Genomic DNA, 15,147 nt, shown 5'->3' with positions numbered 1-15,147 from the left:
TTGAAAAATATTCCAGTGATAACCCATATGCACGTCGCTGATGCATTTATCGACACATTTTTAGCAATAAAATATGTAGCACTTTAGTAATTTTTACCCTCAAAATTTCATTCGATTCACTAAAAGTATTTGGAAGAAAATTATAATAAATCGAAAAAATATTAAGACTTTAACACCATGTAGCTACGAAACAAAGCAGAATCGGACCTATGTTGATATGAAAAATAAATCTTATTTTTATGTGAGGAATCTCCCCACGAGAGATGGGACATGTTTTTTGAAACACCCTGTATAATTAATTAGTAGTAATAAGACAATTTAGAACATCGAATATAAAAGTTTACTTACAAAAATATGACAGATAATGAGCTAATGTCTTATTTGAATACAATATAACATAAGATTTTATTCTTGATTATACACAAATTAGCCGTTTAGTGTACATCTACCACCACTGTATCTTCCACAACACTTAACGATGCAGAATATGTCTTATTATCGCCACCTTTACGAAGTTGTGCCTCGCGTTCCCTATTCTGGAATTGTGTATATACAACATCACCAACACTAGCTACACCATTTACGACTCCACTTATCCCAACTATCTTATTAACAATATCAGCTAATCCTTGAGGCAAGTACTCTGCATATGTCTGTTTGCGACCCGATGCAATACCTTGATCTATTCTTAAAGTGATGCTTGTCAGATCTTCGAAAATTAAATCCAGAGTGAATAAATTTGCGCTTGCAAAAGTATTGATATCTTCTGGGTGTTTTGCTTCACCGTTTGCTTCGATCACTATATTGTGAAAATTGTTGTTTGGTCTATTGGCACTTACCCAGTCGAAATGATCAATATTGCTTACTTGTGTACGTATTTTACTTGGTGTATTATTTATCACTTTTAAATACGTTCTAGTTGAAGGCATATTGGTCTAATATACGATAGTAGGTATCATCTAATAAGTATAATCTCTTCGCAGATAAAATAGGAAATGCTGATATATTTATAACAAATATTGCACCTTCTGATGCATAAGACGCCATAGTAACCAATGAGATAAAAGGTAAAAGGTATTCACAAGCTGAAATAATACGAGATAAGATAAAATACAATAAATATTTCCAAATAAGATATATGAAAAGGGCCCTACACGTAACGATATCTAGGAGATTTGAATTGTACAGGGTGTTGTCCCATTTTGGTGGAAATCATAGGGTATCTCCATTATTAGTGAAGATAGAAGGGTGCGGTTTGCACAAACCTGTCCCATTTTTTTGTCAAACCGAAGGTGCTATTAGCAACATTTTAATAGCCCTCTTTGTTTCTAAGGTACAGGGTCTTTTCGAAAATTTTGCAGTTTGGGAGGGTCCCCCTATCTCCGTTATTGTGATAAGGTGAAAACTAATTTTTGTAGAACTTTTTAGGTAGAATACAGTGGCGTATAGTCTGTTTTTCTATGAATTATTAATTATATTTGTAAAAAATATTTTGTAAAAAAGTATGAAGTTATGTATAAAGTTATGTTTTTTCAAACGGAACACGGTGTATATTTATAAATCATATTTATGTACCGTCTTGCTATGAGCTTCTTAAAAATATACATATATCACTCTATATTTATTTTCACTATTTACTGCAATATTTAAAATATATCATTTTCTTATAAATAACCGTGATAAATAACAAAAAATAAAAATGGTATTTACTAAAATAGTCATACACATATTAAAATTTTATTTGGGATTGAAATATTTTACTGTTGACCACTATAAAAGGGCCCACAGACGATGCAATCGGTTGTACTACTGATCGTACGATAGGTTGGACGAAAAATCGTTCAGACAGACCGTATAGATACTTTTGGCCAGAAACGTAACGACATTTTAAAGCGACTTGAAGTACATACGATTAGTTAAACGTTTTAAATGAATTAGTTCAGTGACTCAGTGTATGTTTGACTATGCCACAAACCATGTCAAAAAAACTTAATTTTCGCAGTTCTAATGTTGCATCTGGATGTATTTCTTTCATTTTTCTCAGCAACACTTCGTAGCTGGAGTTGTGTTTGTGTTTATTGGAATATTCCCCACTTTTAACATTCCATAATCACGAATGGTATAAATTTCAATAAATTCTGTCCAAAACTGCCTATTTTTCTCCATGATGAAACACCACAATCTCACTACACGATGTATTTCTATATTAATATTAACATAGTAGCAACAAGTCGGTGAAAAAGCCACAGATCCAAGCAAGTTGTACGACAGATTTTTAAACATGCTGAACTACCAAACGTTCCAACCGCCAAAGTTTTTCAAATTTCAGACAATTCAAACAGTTGGATCAAACCAAATCATCCAACTTGTAGAACAGATTGGATCGTCTGTGAGCCGTTTAAATATCTAAATATATGTTTGTTTTGTATCGGAATTTTTTTTTGTATCGGAATTTATTATAACGGGATGGGTATATGCAAAAGCTTGCTTTATTAAAGCATTTTTCAGGTGTCCGACATTGTTATAGTTGCCACGATACATTTCATATTACAAAAATCCCCAAAATCAAAAATCGAGAACGGACAAATCCGGGAAGCAGGGAGGCCATCATATGTGTCTATTGGTTCTAATTCGTTGATTTGAGAAATAATAATTTAACAAAATTCTAATATTTTGTTAAATTGTAAGTTTAGTCCCCCATCTTCCTGAAAGTATATTTCATGTAAATTAGCTAAAGGAATATTTAAAAGTTCCGATACGATACCTTCCAAAATTTACAAATAGCGGTAGAGAGTTAAGTTTCCCTAATATATAAAGAATTTATTCCGTGGCTCTCAAAATAAAACAAGAGACAGATAGATAGATATATATATATATATATATATATATATATATATATATATATATATATATATATATATATATATATATATATATATATATATATATATATATATATATATATAAATTCGGGTCAGAACGTCCTACGACGTTGTCCGATGCCTAACTTCCACCCTGCATTTAATATGCAGAATATATTTAATATATTAAGGTGTTCCATTTGAAAAAATGGAATACTTGATTAACTTTAGTTCATATTTTCAAAATTTTTTTTTTCGTAGAAAAACAGATTACACCACTGTATTCTACGTAAAAAGTTCTACAAGAACCAGTTTTCACCTTCTCGATATCATCCACAATAACGGAGATTGCAAAACAAATTGCAAAATTTTAGAAAAGACCCTGTAGTTCAGAAACCAATAAGAGGGCTATAAAAATTTTGTTTACAGCATCTTCCGTTTGACAAAAAAGTGAGACAGGTTTGTGCAAACCGCATCCTCCTATCTTTACTAATAACGGAGATACCGTATTATTTCAACTAAAATGGGACACCCTGTACTGTTTCTGTTGAAACATTGGCACAAAACCATTGCCAAATTTGTTATATCAGTGTAATAACTATCTAGTCAACTTATTTAATGTTGGTCAATGATGAAATGCATTGATTATTTCGATTCCAAACATCTCGAGAACCATTAGATATTTCACAAGTTGGCGTAGAATCAACGAACGTTTTATTTCTGTTACAAATTTTAATACATATTATAAATGAGAAAAATAAAACGACTTTCTAAAATTAGATAATTTATTTAATAACTATACAAAAACGTTTTCAATACAACAATACGTAACAATCAGCAAGAAAGTAAAGGTACAATTAAATGCCAGAAGTGGAGATTCTAAACGAAGGCTCTAATCGCAACTCGTGTCGATATATTGATACATCGCTACGTTTGCAACAACTTTATAACAACTATAAAACTACAATATAACCGTCCGAAGGCGTTCTTTATTGCCACTTGAAACATACGTGCTCTATGTATTATGTGCCTCGAAGAAAATAAAACTGATCCTTTTCAAATTACCCAGTAATTTGGCCAATAGAAAACGCCTTTTTGCCACCGCTATGTACGAGGGGAGCAAGCAAAATACAGTAGTTCATCGGCATATTATACCGGGTGTCCCCGGGTTGTCTTTAAAGTTTTTGCTTGTTCTAAAATTGTTAATTCAGTTTTTCCATAAAGCTTTAAAGAAAAATCAAAAAAAATATATATTCGAATAATTTGCAGTTTTTGAAATCCCAAAAATCAAAACGCGTTTAAAATAAATTTACCCTAATACCATAGACACGCGTTTTATATATTCCATATTTTCATATTTTATTTTTATTTTTATTTAAAATGGTATGAAAATATAAAAAAGTATAATCGGGATTAACCATTTTAGAACAAGCAAAAGCTTTTATAAAGAATAATTATTCTTCAAGTTAATGATAAAATTTTATTCCTCTTGTAAGGACAGTCCGGGGACTGTAGAGAAAAATAACCTATATTAAAAAATAATGTTATGAAAATAAACACCGAGCATTTTTAACTTCCCCTGAAATAACAATTTTTGATGAACTACAGTATTATATGTCGTATCCAAGAATTTTGGACACATATGTAAAAATAAATTAATATTTTGTTCGTCTTTTGGGCTACATAACGGAGTCGGGGATTCAATTGAAAGACAACAGACTCGCTACGCACGCGTAACACGACAAATAATCAAAATCGATTCCGACAAACTAACATTTTATTTACTAGTGGTATTGATCATTGTTTTTTTTTATTCTGCTGCTAAGAGTTTAAAAAGAAATGCTGCTGTTAAAAATGTATCATAAAAATATACAAAAATCTGACTTAAGCTTTTTATAAAAAGACTTCAATATTTTTCTATTTCGGAAAAAAAGATTTAAATAACAAATGATTTTCAAAAAGACTTAAATTTTAAGTCTTTTAAGTCAGCTTACGAAAAATGACTTAAAATGCTTAAGTCATTAAAATGATTTAAATCAAAAAAAGACTTAAGTTTTCTGATCTCTTGAAGTGTGAGCTTGCCGCTCTGTTATTAAGTACCATAAGATCGAAAAAAACGGCGTCGTAGACGGCTAGGGAATGACAATCGATGATAAGTTTAGCGAGGTCAAACCCTAGATAGACGTCCATTCACTCGTATCGTTCTCTTCTTTATTTTTTAACGGCGCTTACTGCTAGTTGGCTCTAAGAAGATTGTGGTTTATTTTTATACTGAGTAAAAATGATTTTTAAATAGTGTTTAAAATTCGAGAAAAAATTGTTTTTTCTTAGATCCAGTTGTATATTTTTGAACGTCACCCGTATAAATGAAATACTTCAATATTGACTTGTTTATTAGGAGTTAGATATGATGCAGAAACTTTTTATCAAGAATAAAAATTTCTGACAATTTAGAAATAAAAAAATTATACATATGTATCGAAAATTGTTGGACACACTGTACAAATATTTTATATACCACTGTGCAATTTTCCACCTCGTAACATTCAAGTCTTCAGTGAGAGAAATGTATTAAGGCTACTTTACACAAGAAACCTCGCCATATTGGGTCTACAATAATAAACTGTCGATATCTTTCGAAATGACCAACACTAAACTCTAGATTTCTATGACGTAATATATTCGGGCGAATGGCATTGACTAGTTCGCAATTTCCTAAACGTCAAAAATCACAAAACGTCCAGTAAATGGGAAAGATTCGAGTACAAAGCGATAATCTACAAATGGCAGTGAAATTTTTGACTTGCTGATCAACAAAATGTCGGATTTTTTAACATACGGTAATCGCAAAACATTTTCCGATGCACGTCATCAATCATATCGAAATTAGAGGTGGGAATTCTAGTTCCTTGGCAGGAACTAGTTCCTTAGTTCTAGTTCCTCCCGAAAAATAGTTCCTTGAACTAGGTCTTTAGTTCGCAATAGTTCCCGACCAACATTGACATCCCCGTCGCTTGCTAATGGGTTTCGTTGTCAGTCAGAACTATTCACAGTATGATCAGTATAATTTTTATAATGTACGAAATATAACGAGACGTGTAATTGTGTATGTTAAAGACATATAGGTAAGTTTTATTGCAGATAAAAAAAATAAAAAAGAAACTCAAATCAGAGTTTAAAAAACTATATTACAAATCAATTAGAGCAAATAATACGAAAATTTTACGAAAAAATGCATTTTTCCGCACTTGAAACATTCCCATAAAATATTTAAAGAACAAACTAAAAATCAAAAACAGTATCCACGGCAATTTTCTGTGGTAATTACGCCGGCTACGAGTCGCAGTCTCGATCCCGGAATAGGTCCTGATGAACTAGTTCTTTGAGAAACCGGGAACTAGTTCCTTTCATTCCGGGGTCGGAATAGTTCATTGGAACTATTTTGTTCACGAACTACACACCTCTAATCGAAATTGACACTAAAGCCTATAAACCTGACTTAATGAAATTTTGGCAAAAATGGTTAAATTTGTTATATAGTTTAAGATACCGATCAGCTCTTCATTTTAGTCTATAGAGCAAATGATTGTAACAGATATTTTATTTAGATTAAAGCTGCAAAAATTAGTTTAAAGCAATTTTTACTATAGCCATGTTGGTCACATTGCGCCGCGATCAGCAACGTTGTCGTTTATTACTTTACAATTATATCATAATGTTAGTTATTATTTGGTATAATATCGTGTAGTTGCAATTTTCATAGTTCTTTTTGATTGTACTTTTAAGCATAAACAGTTCTTTTAAGAACTAAATTTTCGAGTTTTTGTATTGCTTTTCTTCAAATTGTGTATTGAAAATATGCCAAAGCATTTAAACAGTCGAAGCAAAGAATAGTAGCTTTTATGATAAACTATTTTGAACGAGAACGTGACAATAAAGGTCCTTTATTAGCCTTGACTGCAGTCAGAGAAGTAAGTTTGATTGATAAGCACATTATACCACTTTCAAAGTTATTTCTACTTATTTCGATTTGTAGCAAGTAGCTGCTGTCTTAAATTTACATATTTCTACTGTGAGTATTAGTAACTACTGTTAATAAATTAATTAATTACTAAAATATTAATTATTAAATTAAAAAAAAGTATATAATGAATATATTGTTTCCCAATTTTACATTAAGATTCATCTCATAAATCCATCACAATCTGGCAGCGCTGTCGCCATCGCTTGTCATTCAAAGTTGATCAGGTGCATCGGAAATAGTTTTGCGATTACTTTATCTGCGGTACTTAACAAATTACAGGTTAATATTATTAATTACATATTAATATTACTTCAAAGTATTTTAGTAGCCTCCGTACTATATAATACTGTTTATTTTTCTTGTACTTATACACACATTTAAAAATTAGATGGCATCAAATTAAAATATTTATGCAACGTATATCCTCAATTATTTTTTGATAGAAAAATGCAATTATTATTTACTCCAATTAAACAGTGTGTTCAGATATGAATGCGTTTAACATGTTTTATAGCTTATTTGTTTTAATTGATGCTCACTGCCAAACATTATGACATTATAGAATAAAAAATAGCACATTCAAACATAAAAATTACTGAATCAAACTTAAAAAATATTGAATTGAATATACAGGGTCTGGCAAAAGTGCGTCGGGCGTCTGTACCTCCTAGAATAAAAAGCTTGGGAGTTTTGTTTAAGTACAAACCTAATGTATGTACTAAGATGTATTTCAGTAAAACATTTTAACATCTATAGGGTGGCTCAAAAAAGTGTGACTGGATGGGGATGATTCTTTTTAAATGGCATATCCTGTATATTATTGCATTTTTGGCTTCCTTTCAGACCACTTTACGTAATCCTAAGATATGAGTAAATATATTTAGACAGTTTCAGAGATATTAATAAATAAATAAACAATACGTATTTTTCAGAGTTTCTTAAAAAAATTATTAAAAATACAAGAACTGTCCTGAAATCAAAACTATAATAGATATTTACCTTAGATGGTCTGTACTTACTTTAATATAAATACCGTAATCTTAAATCATACAGGATGTTCAAAATTCTACGCCAAACTTTCTAAAATATAAAAAAATTTTCTTTGTTTTTTTTAATGAAGGAGAATTAAAATTTATTAGAAGGAGAATTAAAAAATGAATTTATTCTGTATCATAGATGTACATTCTCTTCAAAATTCTGAATGTTCTTGTTCTGAATAAAGCTTAACAGTCAATTTAGATGTTTTTTTTTGTTTGTACACATTTTTTCATATAGATCAGTTAACAAGAAGAAAAATCAGTATGGGTATCCTATTACCACACGAACGAAAAAAAAATTGCTTAACGTAAACTTAAAGCTGTTGAAAGTAAAAAAAAACGGCGTCGAAGGCTGATGAATGACAATCAATAATAATTTTAGCGAGGTCAACCCCTAGACGTCATTAGTTAGCCCGGAGTATGCTTTATTTTTTAACGGCGCTTACTGCCAGTTGGTCTAAACAATGGTTGTAATTTATTTTTACATCGAGTAAAAATAATTAAACTAAAAATAAAGTAACATTCCCTAAATTTAAGCAATTTATCTGAGTCACACTGTATCTAAAAGACAAAACTTGATAATTACTTTAAGGACATACGCCAGCACATTTTAATTTAATTTTTTACGAGTTTATAGGTTTCAAAATTGCAAGTCTAATTAATTAACGAGATATAAAAACACTGTCCAAAATACACCAAAAATCATACGCAAATTTTCTTACACTGTATAAGATTGAAATACTAAATTATCTGACTGTTTTACCATGAAAGAAAAGCAACATTCTATATCTAAGAATTATTTCTAAAATTTCATTAAATAAATTAAATAAAATATAAGTGTATATTTATTATATATTGTCCTAGATAATAAATTTCTCTATTCTTAAATAGAACTCTTATTTATTACAACTATTTTTACAAGGTATTCAATGACTTTATATAAAAAATAAAAATAAAAATGGAAGTAAAGAGTTAAGTTAAAATCTCATTTTTTACGCCAGGACTACTCTGGACGGGACCTACCCCTTTTCGCGGACTCCGAACTGCGGTCCTCAGCCATATAATGCCTATTTAACAAATGTCTGAAGCAACTACCTTTGAACAAAATCACAACGGTTAAACGGAAACTCACCTTATTTAACGTTGCTGAATTTCGGCAATCAAGCGGGGACCGCCGTAAGAGCCTCTTTCAAAAGAAAATAAGATTGTTAATAATATTGAAAACTATCGTGAAATACCCCGGTCAAAATAAACAAAAAAAGGGGGTTAAATAACAATAATTCGCATAGAGCTGAAAATTGGTACAGGTCTTAAATACATTATTATAAATGATATCTGAAAAGTCCCCACCCCTCACACGTCTGCTAAAAAAATTATTCAAGGTCAAAAGTCAAAAATATGTTTTTTTTTGCTTTTATCGCAAAAGTACCTTAAACAAATGTTGTAGACCATTAAATTTTCTAAAATAATGGTTCTTATACTTTTTTCTTACGAACCACCATTTCTGAGATATGGCGATTTCAAAAGTTGACCAACTCGTATTTTTCATAATATGCATACATTTCCGCACCACCTGTGAGGTAGTGTACTTGGCGTGTTTTTTTAACGTGGTTTCCCCTGTAGTCCTAGTCCACGATCTATTATGGTTAAGTTTTATTACACATTATACTATTAATTTTAAAAAACGGTGCTCTTGGTAATGATTATAGTCGAACGAATTATTCTTGATTTTGGGAGAATTTTAATCTGAATGATGAATCTTCAAATGATATTTGAACAGTAATGTCTGTTCAAGTCATCATGTTTCTAAGTCATCATCACAAGTGGAATTCGGTTGCTTCTTGCTATATATGGTGCTCCAAGAAAAAATTGATTCTATAGACAAGTATAGATATTTGAGTTTTGTTAAAAATAAATCGGAACCTTTGAATAAGAAAACTAAGGAAGGAGCATATCAAAAATCTTAGGTACACCGCGATGGGCCTCAAATATGGCCGACTTAAATTCCGGTTTATCAGTGTCGTTCTAATTTTATTTAAAAAATGTAAAACTATGATGTAGGGTAGACCTGGGGTAGACTCAATAATTTGTTGTTTTATTTTACGTTGTGAATAAATGTTGGTAGTTATTAAAATTGTTATAAAAATATATAATTCTAATAAAAATAGATAAGTTATAATAAGTATTTATTAACACAAACATCCGATACGCTACTGAAGCAGGTAAGTCAAATTAACGTATCTAAATTCTTTGACATCTAATCTTTGACAAGTAATAAATAAAAGCTAAAATGCAAGAAAAATATATAATTTAGTTAATTTAAGTGAATTTCATAAATGATCGGTTTACTACACGTATGTATATTATATAGTCACTTACTAGCGAAAAGTTGTTCCATTATTTCCCTTTTTGCCGAGATCTACCGCACGCTACACAACCAACTATTTTAGAGTCTTTTTCGATAAATCACGATAGTGTCACTGTTAATTTAAGTTCTGCCACAATTTCCATCTAGATTTACCACCTTTATACAACTATCAGTAGTAGAATAAATAATAAATAACATAAAATAAGCTCCGTAAAGACTGACAAATCCACAAAATTTCAAATCAAATTCAAATGTGTCAAATGAATCGTCAAACAGAACTGTCATGGATCCCCACCCTAGAGAGCTTTTATGGTGGCTTTTCCGCCCACCATGCATGAATACATGGATAGCATTATGCTCCTTCCTTAGTCTTCTTATTCAAAGATCGGAAAAATAAATGGTATAACTTCCTTGTCTTCCTCCAACATCTGCTTCTGCCTGTCAACACTTATATCGTGTATACTATCAAGTTCAATTGTGGCTAGGTAATCAACTGAACCCAGAAGACTGGGGTTGGAAATTTATAGATAATACTTTCGAGCTGATTTAAACTTTACTTCCATCTGCTCCAGAAAAACTAATTTTTTGCAATTGCAAAAAGGGTTGTAGCGCAAACTGTGGTTGTAAAAGAGTCGGATTGTTTTGTACACCAATATGTACAGGGTGTCCCATTTTGGTTGAAATCATACGGTATCTCCGTTATTAATGAAGATAGAAGGATGCGGTTTGCACAAACCTGTCCCACTTTTTTGTCAAACGAAAGATGCTGTAAACAAAATTTTCATAGCTCTCTTTGTTTCTGAGCTACAGGGTCTTTTTGAACATTTTGCAATTTGGGACACCCCCCGTATCTCTGTTATTGCGAAAGGTATCGAGAAGGTGAAAACTGTTTGTTGTAGAACTTTTTACGGAGAATAAAGTGGCGTAGTCTGTTATTCTACGAAAATAATATTTTCGAAGATATGAACTAAAGTTATGTTTTTTTAAATGGAACACCCTGTATATTTATAAATGATATGATTTGGCTTGCCATAAGCTTCTCAAAAATATATATCACTCTATATTTGTTTTCACTATTTACTGCAATATTTAAAAGTTTTTATTAAAAGATCATATTTATTAGTAGGCCATGATTGATAATAAAAGAAAATAAAGAATTATTAAAAATATACTGCTATCTGTCTCTTGTGTTATTTTAAGGACCAGTAATAATTTTTTTATACATTAGGGAAACTTAACTCTCTACCGCTATTTGTAAATCTTAGAAGTTATCGTACCGGAGCTTTTAGATATTCCTTTAGCTAATTTACGTGAAATATACTTTCAGCAAGATGGGGTTTCCCTAACAACTTTGAAAATATTAGAATTTTGTTAAATTATTATTTCTCAAATCAATGAATTGGAACCAATGGACCCGTATGATGGCTTCCCTGATGATTCCCGGTTCTCGATTTCTGACTTTGGGGATTTTTAAAATATGAAATTATTGTGGCAACTACAACAATGTCGAATACCAGGAAAATTCTTTAATAATGCAAGCTTTTAGATATTTGTAGACCCATTCCGTTATAATAAATTCCGTTATAAAGAAAGAAAAATATATTCAGAGATTCAGTGATAACAGTTCAAAGTAAAATATGTCAATCCCAAATAAAATTTTAATGTGTGTATGACTATTTTTAGTAAATACCATTTTGATTTTTATGTTATTTATCATGGCCTACTAATAAAACAATGATATATTTTAAATATTGAAGTAAAAAGTGAAAATAAATATAAAGTGATATATATTTTTAAGAAGCTCATGGCAAGACGGATCATATGTGTTCCATTTAAAAAAACATAACTTTAGTTCATATTTTCAAAAATATTTTTTCCGTAGAGAAACAGACTACTCCACTGTATTCTACGTAAAAAGTTCTACAAGAATCAGTTTTCACCTTCTCGATATCATCCACAATAATGGAGATACGGGTGCTGTCCCAAATTGCAAAATTTTCAAAAAGACCCTGTAGCGCATAAACGAAGAGCGCTATGAAAATTTTGTTTACGGCATCTGCCGTTTGACAAAAAAGTGGGACAGGTTTGTGCAAACATCACCCTTCTAACTTCACTAATAACGGAGATACCCTATGATTTCAACCAAAATGGGACACCCTGTATAGTACGTCTGTTCGTTCTGAGGCTACGGGGTATCGGTGAGAGGGGAAACGATATTCTCTCGAGGTTTTTCGTAAAAAATTAGACGACGCGTCCCATCAATAAAAATTCGACAAATTTGGAAGTAGCCAATAAAATGAGTGGGCGGAGCGATTTGCGGTGACGTACTCGTCAAGTGGACGTATAAAATATATTGCTGTTTATTTAAATGTTTTTTGTCCGCATTCCTTTCATAGACACAGATCCAGCAAACGAACTGTACTAATTGCCAAGGTCAGTCTTGCTCCAATATTGACTTAAATACAGATGAGGATTTTAATGAGGAGACAACTGATGCATTTGTCATAGATGGATTTACAGATATTCCGCAAGAAGATGAGAAAGAAGAAAGCGAAGAAGACATTACTGTTGAAGTATCATTTGAAAATTACCACTCAGATTAAAATTCTCCCAAAATCAACAATCCGTTCGACTATAATCATTACCAAGAGCACCATGTTTTAAAATTAATAGTACCGTATGATCGAATAAAAACGGCGTCAGCGATGGCTATGAAAGATCGCTGTCATTTTATATGTAAATTTATATAGGAAATGCCATCGACCGTCATTTCCAAGACAAACTGGACGCCGTTTTTATTCGATCATACGGTATAATGTGTAATAAAACTTAGTTAAACCACAATAGATCGTGGACTAGGCCTACAGGGGAAACCACGTTAAAAAAACGCGCCAAGTACACTACCTCACAGGTGGTGCGGAAATGTGTGCATATCATGAAAAATACGAGTTTTTCAACTTTTGAAATCGCCATATCTCATTAATGGTGGTTCGTAAGAAAAAAGTATAAGAACCATTATTGTAGAAAATTTAATTGTCTACAACATTTGTTTAAGGTACTTTTGCGATAGCGCTTACCGTTTAGGAGAAAAAAGCAAAAAAACATATTTTTGACTTTTGGCCTTAAATTTTTTTAGCAGAGGTGTGAGGGGTGGGGACTTTTCAGATATCATTTATAATAGTGTATTTAAGACCTGTACCAATTTTCAGCTCTATGCGAATTATTGTTAATTAAAATGTCTATTTTGACTGGGGTAAAAAGCAATAATTATTTTCTTAAATGACTGATTCTAAATATTCTGATATATATTTTAGCGTTAAACTCTGTTTAAATCTAAAGATCCTAACTCTGAAATTTAATGTCAGTAAATACCCTGTATCAAAGACCATCGAGTAATACTTTCATTATTATTAAAACCAACAATTAGTGTAAAAATATTCGATAAACAACGGTTTTTATGGGTCCAGAAGCTTATTTTATGCTACAGATATTTTTAATGATAAATCGAAATAGTTTCTATCATTTTTACAATATCATTTTGGTTTAATTTGTTTTTTTTGTCATATATATCTGATTTTTGTATTTGTCATCCTAGAGAGAATCCATAACCTAATCCAGGAGAAGTACTTTTTACTACAGTACTGAGCAAAAATAAGATATATGCGACTGAACTTATCACTGGTTAATACTTCTAGATATCAACTCTAATCCTGAGAATATATATTTTCTAAAATATAGCCAACAGTTCATAATTTTAAAGATCAAATTATAAACTAGGATGGAGAAAAAACGCAACTGAAAAATGTTTCGTCAAGTTTAAAGTGTTATATTTTTTTTATTTTGAGCCCTATTTCCGTGATTTTTTTAGTAAACTGTATATAAATATATCAACTTTAATTCGTAAACTCAGTTTATTATAAACTAGAAAACAAATTTCTTGCAGTAGAGGTATATAATAAAATTATATAAGGGTTCTTGCCACTTAACTGCTAATATAGAAATTTAATTCTACGCTGTGTTTGTCATAATGCGGATCAACCTGCTCTCACTACCGGTTTCGGAGCCCTACTCCATCATCAGGTGAGCTTGGGAGATCGGAAAGTATTGGTTAGATATTAAGGCCCGAACGACAAGTCGGAATTAACTATATCTGCGCTGTGGTTGTCATTTTGTGGATCTCCCAAGCTCACCTGATGAGGGAGTAGGGCTCCGAAACCGGTAGTGAGAGCAGGTTGATCCGCATTATGACAAACACAGCGTAGAATTAAATTTCTATATTAGCAGTTAAGTGGCAAGAACCCTTATATAATTTTATTTATTATAAACTTTAGTACTTGACTATTATACAGTGTTAATCGAATAGTTGTTTTTTAGTCTATCTTTAAAACACCCTGTGCAATAATTTCGTCAGTAAATTTTCCTAAAACGTTATGTTTCGGTCAGAACCATGAATATTTCGTTTTTTGACTCATGACAACACATACCTTGGTTAATTTTTAATAGCAAAATATACTTGCCACAAACATTTTGCAATTTTTTTGATTATCGTCACTTTTTGATGTTATTCTTCACAATGACGAGGTGGCTTTGGTGACTATTGTTGTGTACGATTGAATATGGTTCTTAGTGTCGAAGATTGTGCAAAAATCATTGATCTTGTTGAAGATGAAGACGAAATTATGAATATTCTCTTGTCCTTTGAAAAAGAATAGGAAAACTTAACACAATATGATCGAATAAAATCGGCGTCAGCGATGGGTATGAAATGAAGATCGCTGTCATTTTATATGTAAAATTATATGGGAAATGTCATCGATCGTCATTTCCAAGCCAACTGGACGCCGTTTTTTTCGATCA

The sequence above is a fragment of the Sitophilus oryzae genome, unplaced genomic scaffold (assembly GCF_002938485.1).
Source record: "Sitophilus oryzae breed Bouriz unplaced genomic scaffold, Soryzae_2.0 scaffold_578_pilon_pilon, whole genome shotgun sequence".
Lineage (NCBI taxonomy): Eukaryota > Metazoa > Arthropoda > Insecta > Coleoptera > Curculionidae > Sitophilus > Sitophilus oryzae.
This window is presented reverse-complemented; position numbering follows the sequence as displayed.